Below are 20,954 nucleotides of genomic sequence, written 5' to 3' on the forward strand. Positions count from 1 at the left end.
CAATACAGAGAGATGCGGTCCCTGGGTATAATATAAAGAATAGCAATCCCTGTGTTTTATAAAGAGTGCAGCAGTCCATGTGTCTAATATAGAAAACAACAGTACCTGCGTACATTAGAGTCGCTGCGTGTTATAGACAACAGCTGTCCCTGTGTATAATACAGAGAACTGCTGTCCATGTGACTATATTATACCTGTGTATGGAACAGAGAACGGCAGATGCTGTGTTTAATATAGAGAATATGTGACCCTGTGTATAATACAGAGAACAGCTGTCCATGTGTACAACATAGAGAGCCGCAATCCCTGTGTTTAATATCGAGAAAAGCAGTGCCTGTAACTAATACAGAAAACAGCAGTCCCTGCTTACATTATAGGGAACAGCAGTCGCTGCGTATAATACAGAGAACATGCGTCCCTGTGTGGAGTACAGAGAACAGCAGCCGCAGTGTAGAAGGTAGAGAATAGCAGTCCCTGTGTATAACACAGAGAACAGCAGTCGCTGTGTATAATAGAGAGAACATGAGTCCCTGTGTCTCATATAATGAACAGCTGTCCCTGTATCTAATATAGGGAACAACAGTCACTGTGTATAATACAAAGAAAAACAGCCAATGTATAAAATATAGAGAATAGCAGTCCCTGTGTGCAATATAGAGCATAGCAGTCTCTGTGTATAATATAGAGAATAGCAGTCGCTGTGTATAATATAGAGAATAGCAGTCTCTGTGTATAATATAGAGAATAGCAGTCCCTGTGTGCAATATAGAGCATCGCAGTCCCTGTGTATAATATAGAGAATAGCAGTCCCTGTGTATAATATAGAGAATAGCAGTCTCTGTGTGTAATATAGAGAATAGCAATCCCTGTGTCCAATATAGAGAATAGCAGTCTCTGTGTATAATATAGAGAATAGCAGTCCCTGTGTATAATATAGAGAATAGCAGTCCCTGTGTCTAATATAGAGAATAGCAGTCTCTGTGTATAATATAGAGAATAGCAGTCCCTGTGTATAATATAGAGAATAGCAGTCCCTCTGTCTAATATAGAGAATAGCAGTCTCTGTGTACAATATAGAGAATAGCTGTCCCTGTGTATAATATAGAGAATAGCAGTCTCTGTGTACAATATAGAGAATAGCTGTCCCTGTGTATAATATAGAGAATAGCAGTCTCTGTGTATAATATAGAGAATAGCAGTTCTTGTGTATAATATAGAGAATAGCAGTCCCTGTGTATAACATAGCGAATAGCAGTCTCTGTGTATATTATAGAGAATAGCAGTCCCTGTGTATAATTTAGAGAACAGCAGTCCCTGTGTATAACATAGAGAATAGCAGTCTCTGTGTCTAATATAGAGAATAGCAGTTCCTGTGTCTAATATAAAGAATAGTAGTCTCTGTGTATAATATAGAGAATAGCAGTCCCTGTGTCTAATATAGAGAATAGCAGTTTCTGTCTTTAATCTAGAGAATAGCAGTCCCTGTGTATAATATAGAGAATAGTAGTCTCTGTGTATAATATAGAGAATAGTAGTCTCTGTGTATAATATAGAGAATAGCAGTCTCTGTGTATAATATAGAGAATACCAGTCCCTGTGTCTAATATAGTGAATAGCAGTCTCTGTGTATAATATAGAAAATAGCAGTCCCTGTGTCTAATATAAAGAATAGTAGTGTCTGTGTATAATATAGAGAATAGCAGTCTCTGTGTATAATATAGAGAATACCAGTCCCTGTGTCTAATATAGAGAATAGCAGTCCCGGAGTATAACACAGAGAATAGCAGTCTCTGTGTGTAATATAGAGAATAGCAGTCTCTGTGTATAATATAGAGAATAGCAGTCCCTGTGTATAATATAGAGAATAGCAGTCCCTGTGAAAAAATAGAGAATAGCAGTCTCTGTGTATAATATAGAGAATAGCAGTCTCTGTCTATAATATAGAGAATAGGAGTCCCTGTGTCTTATCCAGAGAATAGTAGTCTCTGTGTATAATATAGAGAATAGCAGTCCCTGTGTCTAATATAGAGAATTGCAGTCTCTGTGTATAATATAGAGAATAGCAGTCCCTGTGTATAATATAAAGAATAGTAGTCTCTGTGCATAATATAGAGAATAGCAGTCTCTGTGTATAATATAGAGAATAGCAGTCCCTGTGTCTAATATAGAGAATAGTCGTCTCTGTGTATAATATAGAGAATAGCAGTTCCTGTGTCTAATATAGAGAATAGCAGTCCCTGTGTATAATATGGAGAATAGCAGTCTCTGTCTATAATATAGAGAATAGCAGTCCCTGTGTATAATATAGAGAATAGCAGTCTCTGTGTATAATATAGAGAATAGCAGTCCCTGTGTATAACATAGAGAATAGTAGTCTCTGTGTATAATATAGAGAAGAGCAGTCCCTGTGTATAATATAGAGAATAGCAGTCTCTGTGTATAATATAGAGAATAGCAGTCCTTGTCTTTAATGAAGAGAACAACAGTCCCAGTGCATAATGTCGGGAACTGCAGTCTCTGTGTATAATCCAGATAAAGCAGTGCCTGTCTATGAAACAGAGAATGGCAGAGGCTGTATTTAATATAGAGAACGTGAGACCCTGTGTATAATACAGAGAACAAATGTTCATGTGTATAATATAGAGAACTGGAGCCCCTGTGTATAATAAAGGGTCCAGCAGTCCCGGCATACAACAGAGAGAACAGCAGCTCCTGTGCACAATACAGAGAGATGCTGTCCCTGGGTATAATATAAAGAATAGCAATCCCTGTGTTTTATAAAGAGTGCAGCAGTCCATGTGTCTAATATAGAAAACAACAGTACCTGCGTACATTAGAGTCGCTGCGTGTTATAGACAACTGCTGTCCCTGTGTATAATACAGAGAACTGCTGTCCATGTGACTATATTATACCTGTGTATGGAACAGAGAACGGCAGATGCTGTGTTTAATATAGAGAATATGTGACCCTGTGTATAATACAGAGAACAGCTGTCCATGTGTACAACATAGAGAGCCGCAATCCCTGTGTTTAATATCGAGAAAAGCAGTGCCTGTAACTAATACAGAAAACAGCAGTCCCTGCTTACATTATAGGGAACAGCAGTCGCTGCGTATAATACAGAGAACATGCGTCCCTGTGTGGAGTACAGAGAACAGCAGCCGCAGTGTAGAAGGTAGAGAATAGCAGTCCCTGTGTATAACACAGAGAACAGCAGTCGCTGTGTATAATAGAGAGAACATGAGTCCCTGTGTCTCATATAATGAACAGCTGTCCCTGTATCTAATATAGGGAACAACAGTCACTGTGTATAATACAAAGAAAAACAGCCAATGTATAAAATATAGAGAATAGCAGTCCCTGTGTGCAATATAGAGCATAGCAGTCTCTGTGTATAATATAGAGAATAGCAGTCGCTGTGTATAATATAGAGAATAGCAGTCTCTGTGTATAATATAGAGAATAGCAGTCCCTGTGTGCAATATAGAGCATCGCAGTCCCTGTGTATAATATAGAGAATAGCAGTCCCTGTGTATAATATAGAGAATAGCAGTCTCTGTGTGTAATATAGAGAATAGCAATCCCTGTGTCCAATATAGAGAATAGCAGTCTCTGTGTATAATATAGAGAATAGCAGTCCCTGTGTCTAATATAGAGAATAGCAGTCCCTGTGTCTAATATAGAGAATAGCAGTCTCTGTGTATAATATAGAGAATAGCAGTCCCTGTGTATAATATAGAGAATAGCAGTCCCTCTGTCTAATATAGAGAATAGCAGTCTCTGTGTACAATATAGAGAATAGCTGTCCCTGTGTATAATATAGAGAATAGCAGTCTCTGTGTACAATATAGAGAATAGCTGTCCCTGTGTATAATATAGAGAATAGCAGTCTCTGTGTATAATATAGAGAATAGCAGTTCTTGTGTATAATATAGAGAATAGCAGTCCCTGTGTATAACATAGCGAATAGCAGTCTCTGTGTATATTATAGAGAATAGCAGTCCCTGTGTATAATTTAGAGAACAGCAGTCCCTGTGTATAACATAGAGAATAGCAGTCTCTGTGTCTAATATAGAGAATAGCAGTTCCTGTGTCTAATATAAAGAATAGTAGTCTCTGTGTATAATATAGAGAATAGCAGTCCCTGTGTCTAATATAGAGAATAGCAGTTTCTGTCTTTAATCTAGAGAATAGCAGTCCCTGTGTATAATATAGAGAATAGTAGTCTCTGTGTATAATATAGAGAATAGTAGTCTCTGTGTATAATATAGAGAATAGCAGTCTCTGTGTATAATATAGAGAATACCAGTCCCTGTGTCTAATATAGTGAATAGCAGTCTCTGTGTATAATATAGAAAATAGCAGTCCCTGTGTCTAATATAAAGAATAGTAGTGTCTGTGTATAATATAGAGAATAGCAGTCTCTGTGTATAATATAGAGAATACCAGTCCCTGTGTCTAATATAGAGAATAGCAGTCCCGGAGTATAACACAGAGAATAGCAGTCTCTGTGTGTAATATAGAGAATAGCAGTCTCTGTGTATAATATAGAGAATAGCAGTCCCTGTGTATAATATAGAGAATAGCAATCCCTGTGTATAATATAGAGAATAGCAGTCCCTGTGTATAATATAGAGTATAGCAGTTCTTGTGTATAATATAGAGAATAGCAGTCCCTGTGTATAATATAGAGAATAGCAGTCTCTGTGTACAATATAGAGAATAGCTGTCCCTGTGTATAATATAGAGAATAGCAGTCTCTGTGTATAATATAGAGAATAGCAGTTCTTGTGTATAATATAGAGAATAGCAGTCCCTGTGTATAACATAGCGAATAGCAGTCTCTGTGTATATTATAGAGAATAGCAGTCCCTGTGTATAATTTAGAGAACAGCAGTCCCTGTGTATAACATAGAGAATAGCAGTCTCTGTGTCTAATATAGAGAATAGCAGTTCCTGTGTCTAATATAAAGAATAGTAGTCTCTGTGTATAATATAGAGAATAGCAGTCCCTGTGTCTAATATAGAAAATAGCAGTTTCTGTCTTTAATCTAGAGAATAGCAGTCCCTGTGTATAATATAGAGAATAGTAGTCTCTGTGTATAATATAGAGAATAGTAGTCTCTGTGTATAATATAGAGAATAGCAGTCTCTGTGTATAATATAGAGAATACCAGTCCCTGTGTCTAATATAGTGAATAGCAGTCTCTGTGTATAATATAGAAAATAGCAGTCCCTGTGTCTAATATAAAGAATAGTAGTGTCTGTGTATAATATAGAGAATAGCAGTCTCTGTGTATAATATAGAGAATACCAGTCCCTGTGTCTAATATAGAGAATAGCAGTCCCGGAGTATAACACAGAGAATAGCAGTCTCTGTGTGTAATATAGAGAATAGCAGTCTCTGTGTATAATATAGAGAATAGCAGTCCCTGTGTATAATATAGAGAATAGCAATCCCTGTGTATAATATAGAGAATAGCAGTCCCTGTGTATAATATAGAGTATAGCAGTTCTTGTGTATAATATAGAGAATAGCAGTCCCTGTGTATAATATAGAGAATAGCAGTCTCTGTGTATAATATAGAGAATAGCAGTCTCTGTGTATAATATAGAGAATAGCAGTCTCTGTGTCGAAAAAAGAGAATAGCAGTCCCTGTGTACAATATAGAGAATAGCAGTCCCTGTGTATAATGTAGAGAATAGCAGTCTCTTTGTATAATATAGAGAATAGCAGTCTCTGTGTATAATATAGAGAATAGCAGTTCTTGTGTATAATATAGAGAATAGCAGTCCCTGTGTATAATATAGAGAATAGCAGTCCCCGTGTATAATATAGAGAATAGCAGTTTCTGTGTATAATATAGAGAATAGCAGTCTCTGTGTATAATATAGAGAATAGCAGTCTCTGTCTATAATATAGAGAATAGCAGTCTCTGTGTATAATATAGAGAATAGCAGTCCCTGTGTATAATATAGAGAATAGCAGTCCCTGTGTATAATATAGGGAATAGCAGTCTCTGTTAATAATATAGAAAATAGCAGTCCCTGTGTATAATATAGAGAATAGCAGTCTCTGTGTATAATATAGAGAATAGCAGTCCCTGTGTATAATATAGGGAATAGCAGTCTCTGTTAATAATATAGAAAATAGCAGTCCCTGTGTATAATATAGAGAATAGCAGTCTCTGTGTATAATATAGAGAATAGCAGGTCTTGTGTATAATATAGAGAATAGCAGTCCCTGTGTATAATATAGAGAACAGCAGTCTCTGTGTATAATATAGAGAATAGCAGTCCCTGTGTATAATATAGAGAATAGTAGTCTCTGTGGAGAATCCAGAAAAAGCAGTGCCTGTTTATGAAACAGATAATGGCAGAGGCTGTATTTAATATAGAGAACGTGAGACCCTGTGTATAATAGAGAGAACAAATGTTCATGTGTATAATATAGAGAACTGGAGCCCCTGTGTATAATAAAGCGTACAGCAGTTCCGGCATACAACATTGAGAACAGCATTTCCTATGCACAATACAGATAGCAGCTGTCCCTGGGTATAATATAAAGAACAGCAATCCCTGTGTTTTATAAAGAGTGCAGCAGTCCATGTGTCTAATATAGAAAACAACAGTACCTGCGTACATTAGAGTCGCTGCGTGTTATAGACAACAGCTGTCCCTGTGTATAATACAGTGAACAGCTGTCCTTGTGTATAATACAGAGAACTGCTGTCCATGTGACTATAATATACCTGTCTATGGAACAGAGAACGGCAGATGCTGGGTTTTTCTATAGAGAATATGTGACCCTGTGTATAATACAGAGGACAGCTGTCCATGTGTACAACATAGAGAGCCGCAATCCCTGTGTTTAATATAGAGAAAAGCAGTGTCTGTAACTAATACAGAAAACAGCAGTCCCTGCTTACATTATAGGGAACAGCAGTCGCTGCGTAAAATACAGAGAACATGCGTCCCTGTGTGCAGTGCAGAGAACAGCAGCCACAGTGTAGAAGGTAGAGAATAGCAGTCCCTGTGTATAACACAGAGAACTGCAGTCCCTGTGTATAATATGGAGAACATGAGTCCCTGTGTCTCATATAAGGAACAGCTGTCCCTGTATCTAATATCGGGAACAACAGACACTGTGTATAATACAAAGAAAAACAGCCAATGTATAAAATATAGAGAATAGCAGTCTCTGTGTATAATATAGAGAATAGCAGTCCCTGTGTATAATATAGAGAATAGCAGTCTCTGTGGAAAAGAAAGAGAATAGCAGTCCCTGTGTATAAGATAGAGAATAGTAGTCTCTGTGTATAATATAGAGAATAGCAGTCTCTGTGCATAATATAGAGAATAGCAGTTCTTGTGTATAATATAGAGAATAGCAGTCTCTATGTATCATATAGAGAATAGCAGTCCCTGTGTATAATATGGAGAATAGCAGTCTCTGTGTATAATATAGAGAATAGCAGTTCTTGTGTATAATATAGAGAATAGCAGTCCCTGTGTATAATATAGAGAATAGCAGTCTCTGTGTATAATATAGAGAATAGCAGTCTCTGTGTATAATATAGAGAATAGGAGTCTCTGTGTATAATATAGAGAATAGGAGTCTCTGTGAATAGTATAGAGAATAGCATACCCTGTGTATAATATAGAGAATAGCAGTCTCTGTGTATAATATAGAGAATAGCTGTCCCTGTGTCTAATATAGAGAATAGCAGTCCCTGTGTCTAATATAGAGAATAGCAGTCTCTGTGTATAGTATAGAGAATAGCAGTCCCTGTGTATAATATAGAGAATAGCAGTCTCTGTGTATAATATAGAGAATAGCAGTCCTTGTCTTTAATGAAGAGAACAACAGTCCCAGTGTATAATGTCGGGAACTGCAGTCTCTGTGTATAATCCAGATAAAGCAGTGCCTGTCTATGAAACAGAGAATGGCAGAGGCTGTATTTAATATAGAGAACGTGAGACCCTGTGTATAATACAGAGAACAAATGTTCATGTGTATAATATAGAGAACTGGAGCCCCTGTGTATAATAAAGGGTCCAGCAGTCCCGGCATACAACAGAGAGAACAGCAGCTCCTGTGCACAATACAGAGAGATGCTGTCCCTGGGTATAATATAAAGAATAGCAATCCCTGTGTTTTATAAAGAGTGCAGCAGTCCATGTGTCTAATATAGAAAACAACAGTACCTGCGTACATTAGAGTCGCTGCGTGTTATAGACAACTGCTGTCCCTGTGTATAATACAGAGAACAGCTGTCCTTGTGTATAATACAGAGAACTGCTGTCCATGTGACTATATTATACCTGTGTATGGAACAGAGAACGGCAGATGCTGTGTTTAATATAGAGAATATGTGACCCTGTGTATAATACAGAGAACAGCTGTCCATGTGAACAACATAGAGAGCCGCAATCCCTGTGTGAAAAAGAGAGAAAAGCAGTGCCTGTAACTAATACAGAAAACAGCAGTCCCTGCTTACATTATAGGGAACAGCAGTCGCTGCGTATAATACAGAGAACATGCGTCCCTGTGTGGAGTACAGAGAACAGCAGCCGCAGTGCAGAAGGTAGAGAATAGCAGTCCCTGTGTATAACACAGAGAACAGCAGTCGCTGTGTATAATATAGAGAACATGAGTCCCTGTGTCTCATATAAGGAACAGCTGTCCCTGTATCTAATATAGGGAACAACAGTCACTGTGTATAATACAAAGAAAAACAGCCAATGTATAAAATATAGAGAATAGCAGTCCCTGTGTGCAATATAGAGCATAGCAGTCTCTGTGTATAATATAGAGAATAGCAGTCGCTGTGTATAATATAGAGTTTAGCAGTCTCTGTGTATAATATAGAGAATAGCAGTCCCTGTGTGCAATATAGAGCATAGCAGTCCCTGTGTATAATATAGAGAATAGCAGTCCCTGTGTATAATATAGAGAATAGCAGTCTCTGTGTGAAATATAGAGAATAGCAGTCCCTGTGTCCAATATAGAGAATAGCAGTCTCTGTGTATAATATAGAGAATAGCAGTCCCTGTGTATAATATAGAGAATTGCAGTCTCTGTGTATAATATAGAGAATAGCAGTCACTGTGTCAATTATAGAGAATAGCAGTCTCTGTGTATAATATAGAGAATAGCAGTCCCTGTGTACAATATAGAGAATAGCAGTCCCTGTGTACAATATAGAGAATAGCAGTCTCGGTGTATAATATAGAGAATAGCAGTCCCTGTGTCTGATATAGAGAATACCAGTCTCTGTGTATAATATAGAGAATAGCAGTCTCTGTGTATAATATAGAGAATAGCAGTCCCTGTGTCTAATATAGAGAATAGCAGTCTCTGTGTATAATATAGAGAATAGCAGTCACTGTGTATAATATAGAGAATAGCAGTCCCTCTGTCTAATATAGAGAATAGCAGTCTCTGTGTACAATATAGAGAATAGCTGTCCCTGTGTATAATATAGAGAATAGCAGTCCCTGTGTATAATATAGCGAATAGCAGTCTCTGTGTATATTATAGAGAATAGCAGTCACTGTGTATAATATAGAGAATAGTTGTCTCTGTGTATAATATAGAGAATACCAGTCTCTGTGTATAGTATAGAGAATAGCAGTCTCTGTGTATAATTTAGAGAACAGCAGTCCCTGTGTATAACATAGAGAATAGCAGTCTCTGTGTCTAATATAGAGAATAGCAGTTCCTGTGTCTAATATAAAGAATAGTAGTCTCTGTGTATAATATAGAGAATAGCAGTCCCTGTGTCTAATATAGAGAATAGCAGTTTCTGTGTTTAATCTAGAGAATAGCAGTCCCTGTGTATAATATAGAGAATAGTAGTCTCTGTGTATAATATAGAGAATAGTAGTCTCTGTGTATAATATAGAGAATAGCAGTCTCTGTGTATAATATAGAGAATACCAGTCCCTGTGTCTAATATAGGGAATAGCAGTCTCTGTGTATAATATAGAAAATAGCAGTCCCTGTGTCTAATATAAAGAATAGTAGTGTCTGTGTATAATATAGAGAATAGCAGTCTCTGTGTATAATATAGAGAATACCAGTCCCTGTGTCTAATATAGAGAATAGCAGTCTCTGTCTATAATATAGAGAATAGCAGTCTCTGTGTATAATATAGAGAATAGCAGTCCCTGTGTATAATATAGAGAATAGCAGTCCCTGTGTCTAATATAGGGAATAGCAGGTCTTGTGTATAATATAGAGAATAGCAGTCCCTGTGTATAATATAGAGAATAGCAGTCTCTGTGTATAATATAGAGGATAGCAGTCCCTGTGTATAATATAGAGAATAGTAGTCTCTGTGGAGAATCCAGAAAAAGCAGTGCCTGTTTATGAAACAGATAATGGCAGAGGCTGTATTTAATATAGAGAACGTGAGACCCTGTGTATAATAGAGAGAACAAATGTTCATGTGTATAATATAGAGAATAGCAGTCTTTGTGTCTAATATAGAGAATAGCAGTCCCTGTGTCTAACATAGAGAATAGCAGTCTCTGTGTATAATATAGAGAATAGCAGTCTCTGTGTATAATATAGAGAATAGCAGTTCTTGTGTATAATATAGAGAATAGCACTCCCTGTGTATAATATAGAGAATAGCAGTCCCTGTGTATATTATAGAGAAGAGCAGTCCCTGTGTATAATATAGAGAATAGCAGTCTCTGTGTATAATATGGAAAATAGCAGTCTCTGTGTATAATATAGAGAATAGCAGTCTCTGTGTATAATATAGAGAATAGCAGTCCTTGTCTTTAATGAAGAGAACAACAGTCCCTGTGTATAATGTAGAGAACTGCAGTCCCTGTGTATAATCCAGATAAAGCAGTGCCTGTCTATGAAACAGAGAATGGCAGAGGCTGTATTTAATAAAGAGAACGTGAGACCCTGTGTATAATACAGAGAACAAATGTTCATGTGTATAATATAGAGAACTGGAGCCACTGTGTATAATAAAGGGTACAGCAGTCCCGGCATACAACAGAGAGAACAGCAGCTCCTGTGCACAATTCAGAGAGCAGCTGTCCCTGGGTATAATATAAAGAACAGCAATCCCTGTGTTTTATAAAGAGTGCAGCAGTCCATGTGTCTAAGAAAGAAAACAGTACCTGCGTACATTGGAGTCGCTGCGTGTTATAGACAACAGCTGTCCCTGTGTATAATACAGAAAACAGCTGTCCTTGTGTATAATACAGAGAACTGCTGTCCATGTGACTATGATATACCTGTCTATGGAACAGAGAACGGCAGATGCTGTGTTTAATATAGAGAATATGTGACCCTGTGTATAATACAGAGAACAGCTGTCCATGTGTACAACATAGAGAGCCGCAATCCCTGTGTTTAATATAGAGAAAAGCAGTGCCTGTAACTAATACAGAAAACAGCAGTCCCTGCTTACATTATAGGGAACAGCAGTTGCTGCGTATAATACAGAGAACATGCGTCCCTGTGTGTAGTACAGAGAACAGCAGCCACAGTGTAGAAGGTAGAGAATAGCAGTCCCTGTGAATAACACAGACAACAGCAGTCCCTGTGAATAATATAGAGAACATGAGTCCCTGTGTCTCATATAAGGAACAGCTGTCCCTGTATCTAATATAGGGAACAACAGTCACTGTGTATAATACAAAGAAAAACAGCCAATGTATAAAATATAGAGAATAGCAGTCCCTGTGTGCAATATAGAGCATAGCAGTCTCTGTGTATAATATAGAGAATAGCAGTCTCTGTGTATAATATAGAGAATAGCAGTCGCTGTGTATAATATAGAGAATAGCAGTCTCCGTGTATAATATAGAGAATACCAGTCCCTGTGTCTAATATAGAGAATAGCAGTCTCTGTCTATAATATAGAGAATAGCAGTCTCTGTGTATAATATAGAGAATAGCAGTCCCTGTGTATAATATAGAGAATAGCAGTCCCTGTGTCTAATATAGGGAATAGCAGGTCTTGTGTATAATATAGAGAATAGCAGTCCCTGTGTATAATATAGAGAATAGCAGTCTCTGTGTATAATATAGAGGATAGCAGTCCCTGTGTATAATATAGAGAATAGTAGTCTCTGTGGAGAATCCAGAAAAAGCAGTGCCTGTTTATGAAACAGATAATGGCAGAGGCTGTATTTAATATAGAGAACGTGAGACCCTGTGTATAATAGAGAGAACAAATGTTCATGTGTATAATATAGAGAATAGCAGTCTTTGTGTCTAATATAGAGAATAGCAGTCCCTGTGTCTAACATAGAGAATAGCAGTCTCTGTGTATAATATAGAGAATAGCAGTCTCTGTGTATAATATAGAGAATAGCAGTTCTTGTGTATAATATAGAGAATAGCACTCCCTGTGTATAATATAGAGAATAGCAGTCCCTGTGTATATTATAGAGAAGAGCAGTCCCTGTGTATAATATAGAGAATAGCAGTCTCTGTGTATAATATGGAAAATAGCAGTCTCTGTGTATAATATAGAGAATAGCAGTCTCTGTGTATAATATAGAGAATAGCAGTCCTTGTCTTTAATGAAGAGAACAACAGTCCCTGTGTATAATGTAGAGAACTGCAGTCCCTGTGTATAATCCAGATAAAGCAGTGCCTGTCTATGAAACAGAGAATGGCAGAGGCTGTATTTAATAAAGAGAACGTGAGACCCTGTGTATAATACAGAGAACAAATGTTCATGTGTATAATATAGAGAACTGGAGCCACTGTGTATAATAAAGGGTACAGCAGTCCCGGCATACAACAGAGAGAACAGCAGCTCCTGTGCACAATTCAGAGAGCAGCTGTCCCTGGGTATAATATAAAGAACAGCAATCCCTGTGTTTTATAAAGAGTGCAGCAGTCCATGTGTCTAAGAAAGAAAACAGTACCTGCGTACATTGGAGTCGCTGCGTGTTATAGACAACAGCTGTCCCTGTGTATAATACAGAAAACAGCTGTCCTTGTGTATAATACAGAGAACTGCTGTCCATGTGACTATGATATACCTGTCTATGGAACAGAGAACGGCAGATGCTGTGTTTAATATAGAGAATATGTGACCCTGTGTATAATACAGAGAACAGCTGTCCATGTGTACAACATAGAGAGCCGCAATCCCTGTGTTTAATATAGAGAAAAGCAGTGCCTGTAACTAATACAGAAAACAGCAGTCCCTGCTTACATTATAGGGAACAGCAGTTGCTGCGTATAATACAGAGAACATGCGTCCCTGTGTGTAGTACAGAGAACAGCAGCCACAGTGTAGAAGGTAGAGAATAGCAGTCCCTGTGAATAACACAGACAACAGCAGTCCCTGTGAATAATATAGAGAACATGAGTCCCTGTGTCTCATATAAGGAACAGCTGTCCCTGTATCTAATATAGGGAACAACAGTCACTGTGTATAATACAAAGAAAAACAGCCAATGTATAAAATATAGAGAATAGCAGTCCCTGTGTGCAATATAGAGAATAGCAGTCTCTGTGTATAATATAGAGAATAGCAGTCGCTGTGTATAATATAGAGAATAGCAGTCTCCGTGTATAATATAGAGAATAGCAGTCCCTATGTTTAATATACAGAATATCAGTTCCTGTGTATAATATAGAGAATAGCAGTCCCTGTGTATAATATAGAGAATAGCAGTCTCTGTCTATAATATAGAGAATAGCCGTCCCTGTGTCTTATCTAGAGAATAGTAGTCTCTGTGTATAATATAGAGAATAGCAGTCCCTGTGTCTAATACAGAGAATTGCAGTCTCTGTGTATCATATAGAGAATAGCAGTCCCTGTGTTTAATATAGAGAATAGCAATCCATGTGTATAATATAGAGAATAGCAGTCCCTGTGTACAGTATAGAGAATAGCAGTCCCTGTGTCTAATATAGAGAATAGTAGTCTCTGTGTATAATATAGATAATTGCAGTTCCTGTGTCTAATATAGAGAATAGCAGTCCCTGTGTATAATATGGAGAATAGCAGTCTCTGTCTATAATATAGAGAATAGCAGTCCCTGTGTCTAATATAGAGAATAGTAGTCTCTGTGTATAATATAGAGAATAGCAGTCCCTCTGTATAATATAGAGAATAGCAGTCTCTGTGTATAATATAGAGAATAGCAGTCACTGTGTATAATATAGAGAATAGCAGTCACTGTGTATAATATAGAGAATAGCAGTCTCTGTGTATAAGATAGAGAATAGCAGTCTCTGGGTATAATATAGAGAATAGCAGTCCCTGTGTATAATTTTGAGAATAGCAGTCTCTGTGTTTAATATAGAGAATAGCAGTCCCTGTGTATAATATAGAGAATAGCAGTCCCTGTGTCTAATATAGAGAATAGCACTCCCTGTGTATAATATAGAGAATAGCAGTCTCTGTGTATAATATAGAGAATAGCAGTCCCTGTGTATAATATAGAGAATAGCAGTCCCTGTGTATATTCTGGAGAATAGCAGTCCCTGTGTATAATATAGAGAATAGCAGTCTCTGTGTATAATATAGAGAATAGCAGTCTCTGTGTTTCATATAGAGAATAGCAGTCCTTGTCTTTAATGAAGAGAACAACAGTCCCTGTCTATAATGTAGAGAACTACAGTCCCTGTGTATAATCCAGATAAAGCAGTGCCTGTCTATGAAACAGAGAATGGCAGAGGCTGTATTTAATATAGAGAACGTGAGACCCTGTGTATAATACTGAGAACAAATGTTCATGTGTATAATATAGAGAACTGGAGCCCCTGTGTATAATAAAGGGTACAGCAGTCCCGGCATACAACAGAGAGAACAGCAGCTCCTGTGCACAATGCAGAGAGCAGCTGTCCCTGGGTATAATAATACAGAGAACTGCTGTCCATGTGACTATAATCTACCTGTCTATGGAACAGAGAACGGCAGATGCTGTGTTTAATATAGAGAATATGTGACACTGTGTATAATACAGAGAACAGCTGTCCATGTGTACAACATAGAGAGCCGCAATCCCTGTGTTTAATATAGAGAAAAGCAGTGCCTGTAACTAATACAGAAAACAGCAGTCCCTGCTTACATTATAGGGAACAGCAGTTGCTGCGTATAATACAGAGAACATGCGTCCCTGTGTGTCGTACAGAGAACAGCAGCCACAGTGTAGAAGGTAGTGAATAGCAGTCCCTGTGAATAACACAGACAACAGCAGTCCCTGTGAATAATATAGAGAACATGAGTCGCTGTGTCTCATATAAGGAACAGCTGTCCCTGTATCTAATATAGGGAACAAAAGTCACTGTGTATAAAACAGCCAATGTATAAAATATAGAGAATAGCAGTCCCTGTGTGCAATATAGAGAATAGCAGTCTCTGTGTATAATATAGAGAATAGCAGTCGCTGTGTATAATATAGAGAATAGCAGTCTCTGTGTATAATATAGAGAATAGCAGTCCCTGTGTATAATATAGAGAATAGTAGTCTCTGTGTATAATATAGAGAATAGCAGTCCCTGTGTAAAATATAGAGAATAGCAGTCTCTGTGTATAATATAGAGAATAGCAGTCCCTGTGTATAATAAAGAGAATAGCAGTCTCTGTGTATCATATAGAGAATTGCAGTCCCTGTGTCCAATATAGAGAATAGCAGTCTCTGTGTATAATATAGAGAATAGCAGTCCAAGATGTATAATATAGAGAATAGCAGTCTCTGTGTATAATATAGAGAATAGCAGTCCCTGTGTATAATATAGAGAATAGCAGTCTCTGTGTATAATATAGAGAATAGCAGTCCCTGTGTATAATATAGAGAATAGCAGTCTCTGTGTATAATATACAGAATAGCAGTCTCTGTCTATAAAATAGAGAATAGCAGTCCCTGTGTCTCATCTAGAGAATAGTAGTCTCTGTGTATAATATAGAGAAAAGCAGTTCCTGTGTCTAATATAGAGAATAGCATTTCTGTGTATAATATAGAGAACAGCAGTCTCTGTATATAATATAGGGAATAGTAGTCTTGTGTATAATATAGAGAATAGCAGTTCCTCTGTCTAATATAGAGAATAGCAGTCCCTGTGTATAATTTGGAGAATAGCAGTCCCTGTGTATAATATAGAGAATAGCAGTCTCTATGTATATTATAGAGAATAGCAGTCCCTGTGTATAATATAGAGAATAGCTGACCCTGTGTGTAATGTAGAGAATAGCAGTCCCTGTGTATAATACAGAGAATAGCAGTCTCTGTGTATAATATAGAGAAGAGCAGTCCCTGTGTATAATATAGAGAATAGCAGTCCCTGTGTATAATATAGAGAATAGCAGTCTCTGTGTATAATATAGAGAATAGCAGTCCCTGTGTATAATATAGAGAATAGCAGTCCCTGTGTATAATATGGAGAATAGCAGTCTCTGTGTCTAATATAGAGAATAGCAGTCTCTGTACATAATATAGAGAATAGCAGTCCCTGTGTATAATATAGAGAATAGCAGTCCCTGTGTCTAAAATAGTGAATAGCAGTCTCTGTGTTTAAGCTAGAGAATAGCAGTCCCTGTGTGTAATATAGAGAATTGCAGTCTCTGTGGATCATATAGAGAATAGCAGTCCCTGTGTCGAATAGAGAGAATAGCGGCTTCTGTGTATAATATAGAGAATAGCAGTCCCTGTGTCTAATATAGAGAATAGCAGTCTCTGTGTATAATATAGAGAATAGCGGTCCCCGTGTATAATATAGAGAATAGCAGTCTCTGTGTATAATATAGAGAATAGCAGTCCCTGTGTCTAATATAAAGAAAAGTCGTTTCTGTGTATAATTTCGAGAATAGCAGTCTCTGTGTGTAATATACAGAATAGCAGTCCCTGTGTCTAATATCGAGAATAGTAGTCTCTGTGTATAATATAGAGAATAGCAGTTCCTGTGTCTAATATAGAGAATGGCAGTCTCTGTGTCTAAAATAGAGAATAGCAGTCTCTGTGTTTAATCTAGAGAATAGCAGTCCCTGTGTGTAATATAGAGAATTGCAGTCTCTGTGTATAATATAGAGAATAGCAGTCCCTGTGTCGAATAGAGAGAATAGCAGCTTCTGTGTATAATATAGAGAACAGCAGTCCCTGTGTCTAATATAGAGAATAGCAGTCTCTGTGTATAATATAGAGAATAGCAGTCCCTGTGTCTAATATAGAGGATAGTAGTCTTTGTGCATAATATTGAGAATTGCAGTCTCTGTGTACAATATAGAGAATAGCAGTCCCTGTGTCTAATATAAAAAATAGTAGTTTCTGTGTATAATATAGAGAATAGCAGTCTCTGTGTATAATATAGAGAATAGCAGTCCCTGTGTCTAATATCGAGAATAGTAGTCTCTGTGTATAATAGAGAGAATAGCAGTTCCTGTGTATAATATAGAAAATAGCGGACCCTGTGTAAAATATAGAGAATAGCAGTCCCTGTGTCTCATATAAAGAATAGTAGTTTCTGTGTATAATATAGAGAATAGCAGTCTCTGTATATAATTTCGAGAATAGCAGTCTCAGTGTATAATATAGAGAATAGCATTCTCTGTGTATAATATAGAGAATAGCAGTCCCTGTGTCTAATATAGAGAAAGCAGTCCCTGAGTATAATATAGAGAATAGCAGTCTCTGTGTCTAATATCAAGAATAGTAGTCTCTGTGTATAATATTGGGAATAGTAGTCTCTGTGTATAATATAGAGAATAGCAGTCCCTGTGTACAATATAGAGAATAGCAGTCCCTGTGTCTAATAGTAGTCTCTGTGTATAATATTGGGAATAGTAGTCTCTGTATAATATCGAGAATAGCAGTCCCTGTGTATAACATAGAGAATAACAGTCTCTGTGTATAATATAGAGAATAGCAGACTCTGTGTCTAATATCGAGAATAGCAGTCTCAGTGTATAATATAGAGAATAGCAGTCTGTGTGTATAATATAGAGAATAGCAGTCCCTGTGTCTAATATAGAGAAAGCAGTCCCTGTGTATAATATAGAGAATAGCAGTTCCTGTGTCTAATATAGAGAATGGCAGTCCCTGTGTATAATATAGAGTATAGTAGTCTCTGTGTATAATATCGAGAATAGCAGTCCCTGTGTATAATATAGAGAATAGCAGTCCCTGTGTATAATATAGAGAATAGCAGTCTCTGTGTATAATATAGAGAATAGTAGTCTCTGTGCATAATATAGAGAATAGCAGTCCCTGTGTATAATATAGAGAATAGTAGTCTCTGTGTATAATATAGAGGATAGCAGTCGCTGTGTCTAATATAGAGAATAGCAGTCTCTGTGTTTAATATAGAGAATAGCAGTCCATGTGTATAATATAGAGATTATAGTCTCTGTGTATAATATAGAGAATAGCAGTCCCTGTGTATAATATAGAGAATACCAGTCTCTCTGTGTATAATACAGAGAAAAGCAGTCCCTGTGGCTAATATAGAGAATACTAGTCTCTGTGTATAACATAGAGAATAGCAGTCTATGTGTATAATATAGAGAATGGCAGTCCCTGTGTATAATATAGAGAATAGCAGTCTCTGTATAATATAGAGAATAGCAGTCGCTGTGTATAATATAGAGAATAGCAGTCCCTGTGTATAATATAGAGAATAGCAGTCGCTGTGTATAATATAGAGAATAGCAGTCCCTGTGTATAATATGGAGAATAGCAGTCTCTGTGTATAATATAGAGAATAGCAGTCCCTGTGTACAATATAGAGAATAGCAGTCCCTGTATCTAATATAGAGAAAGCAGTCCCTGAGTATAATATAGAGAATAGCAGTCTCTGTGTCTAATATCAAGAATAGTAGTCTCTGTGTATAATATTGGGAACAGTAGTCTCTGTATAATATAGAGAATAGCAGTCCCTGTGTATAACATAGAGAATAACAGTCTCTGTGTATAATATAGAGAATAGCAGTCTCGGTGTATAATATAGAGAATAGCTGTCGCTGTGTATAATATAGAGAATAGCTGTCCCTGTGTATAATATAGAGAATAGCAGTCGCTGTGTATAATATAGAGAATAGCAGTCCCTGTGTATAATATGGAGAATAGCAGTCTCTGTGTATAATATAGAGAATAGCAGTCCCTGTGTATAATATAGAGAATAGCAGTCTCTGTGTTTCATTTAGAGAATAGCAGTTCCTGTGTCAAATATAGAGAATAGCAGTCCCTGTGTACAATATAGAGAATAGCAGTCCCTGTGTACAATATAGAGAATAGCAGTCTCAGTGCATAATATAGAGAATAGCAGTCCCTGTGTATAATATAGAGAATAGCAGTCCCTGTGTATAATATAGAGAATAGCAATCCCTGTGTATAATACACAGAATAGCAGTCTCTGTGTAAAATATAGAGAATAGCAGTCCCTGAGTATAACATAGAGAATAACAGTCCCTGTGTATAATATAGAGAATAACAGTCCCTGTGTCTAATATAGAGAATAGCAGTCTCTGTGTAAAAGAGAGAATAGCAGTCCCTGTGTATAATATAGAGAATAGCAGTCCCTGTGTCTAATATAGAGGATAGTAGTATCTGTGCATAATATAGAGAATTGCAGTCTCTCTGTATAATATAGAGAATAGCAGTCTCGGTGTATAATATAGAGAATAGCAGTCCCTGTGTCTAATATAGAGGATAGTAGTCTCTGTGCATAATATAGAGAAATGCAGTCTCTGTGTATAATATAGAGAATAGCAGTCCCTGTGTCTCATATAAAGAATAGTAGTTTCTGTGTATAATTTAGAGAATAGCAGTCTCTGTGTACAATATAGAGAATAGCAGTTTCAGTGTATAATATAGAGAATAGCAGTCTCTGTGTGTAATATAGAGAATAGCAGTCCCTGTGTCTAATATAGAGAAAGCAGTCCCTGAGTATAATATAGAGAATAGCAGTCTCTGCGTCTAATATCAAGAATAGTAGTCTCTGTGTATAATATTGGGAATAGTAGTCTCTGTATAATATAGAGAACAGTAGTCCCTGTGTCTAATATAGACAATAGTAGTCTCTGTGTATAATATAGAGAATAGCAGTTCTTGTGTCTAATATAGAGAATAGCAGTCCCTGTGTATAATATAGAGAATAGTAGTCTCTGTGTATAATATAGAGAATAGCAGTCCCTGTGTATAATATAGAGTAGAAGTCCCTGTGTATAATATAGAGAATAGCAGTCTCTGTGTGTAATATCGAGAATAGCAGTCTCTGTGTATAATATAGAGAATAGTAGTCTCTGTGTATAATATAGAGGATAGCAGTCGCTGTGTCTAATATAGAGAATAGCAGTCTCTGTGTTTAATATTGAGAATAGCAGTCCATGTGTATAAAATAGAGATTAATGTCTCTGTGTATAATATAGAGAATAGCAGTCCCTGTGTATAATATAGAGAATAGCAGTCTCTCTGTGTATAATACAGAGAAAAGCAGTCCCTGTGTCTAATATAGAGAATAGTAGTCTCTGTGTATAACATAGAGAATAGCAGTCTGTGTGTATAATATAGAGAATGGCAGTCCCTGTGTATAATATAGAGAATAGCAGTCCCTGTGTATAATATAGAGAATAGCAGTCCCTGTGTACAATATAGAGAATAGCAGTCCCTGTGTATAATATAGAGAATAGCAATCCCTGTGTATAATACAGAGAATAGCAGTCCCTGTGTATAATATAGAGAATAGCAGTCTCTGTGTATAATAGAGAGAATAGCAGTCGCTGTGTATAATATAGAGAAGAGCAGTCTCTGTGTCTAATATAGAGAATAGCAGTCCCTGTGTATAATATAGAGAATAGCAGTCTCTGTGTATAATATAGAGAATAGCAGTTCCTGTGTCTAATATAGAGAATAGCAGTCCCTGTGTACAGTATAGAGAATAGCATTCCCTGTGTACAATATAGAGAATAGCAGTCTCTGTGTATAATATAGAGAATAGTAGTCTCTGTGTATAATATAG

The sequence above is a fragment of the Chiloscyllium plagiosum genome, unplaced genomic scaffold, assembly GCF_037043375.1.
Source record: "Chiloscyllium plagiosum isolate Xiang-an unplaced genomic scaffold, Cpla_swu_hap1 HiC_scaffold_53X, whole genome shotgun sequence".
Taxonomy (NCBI): Eukaryota; Metazoa; Chordata; class Chondrichthyes; order Orectolobiformes; family Hemiscylliidae; genus Chiloscyllium; species Chiloscyllium plagiosum.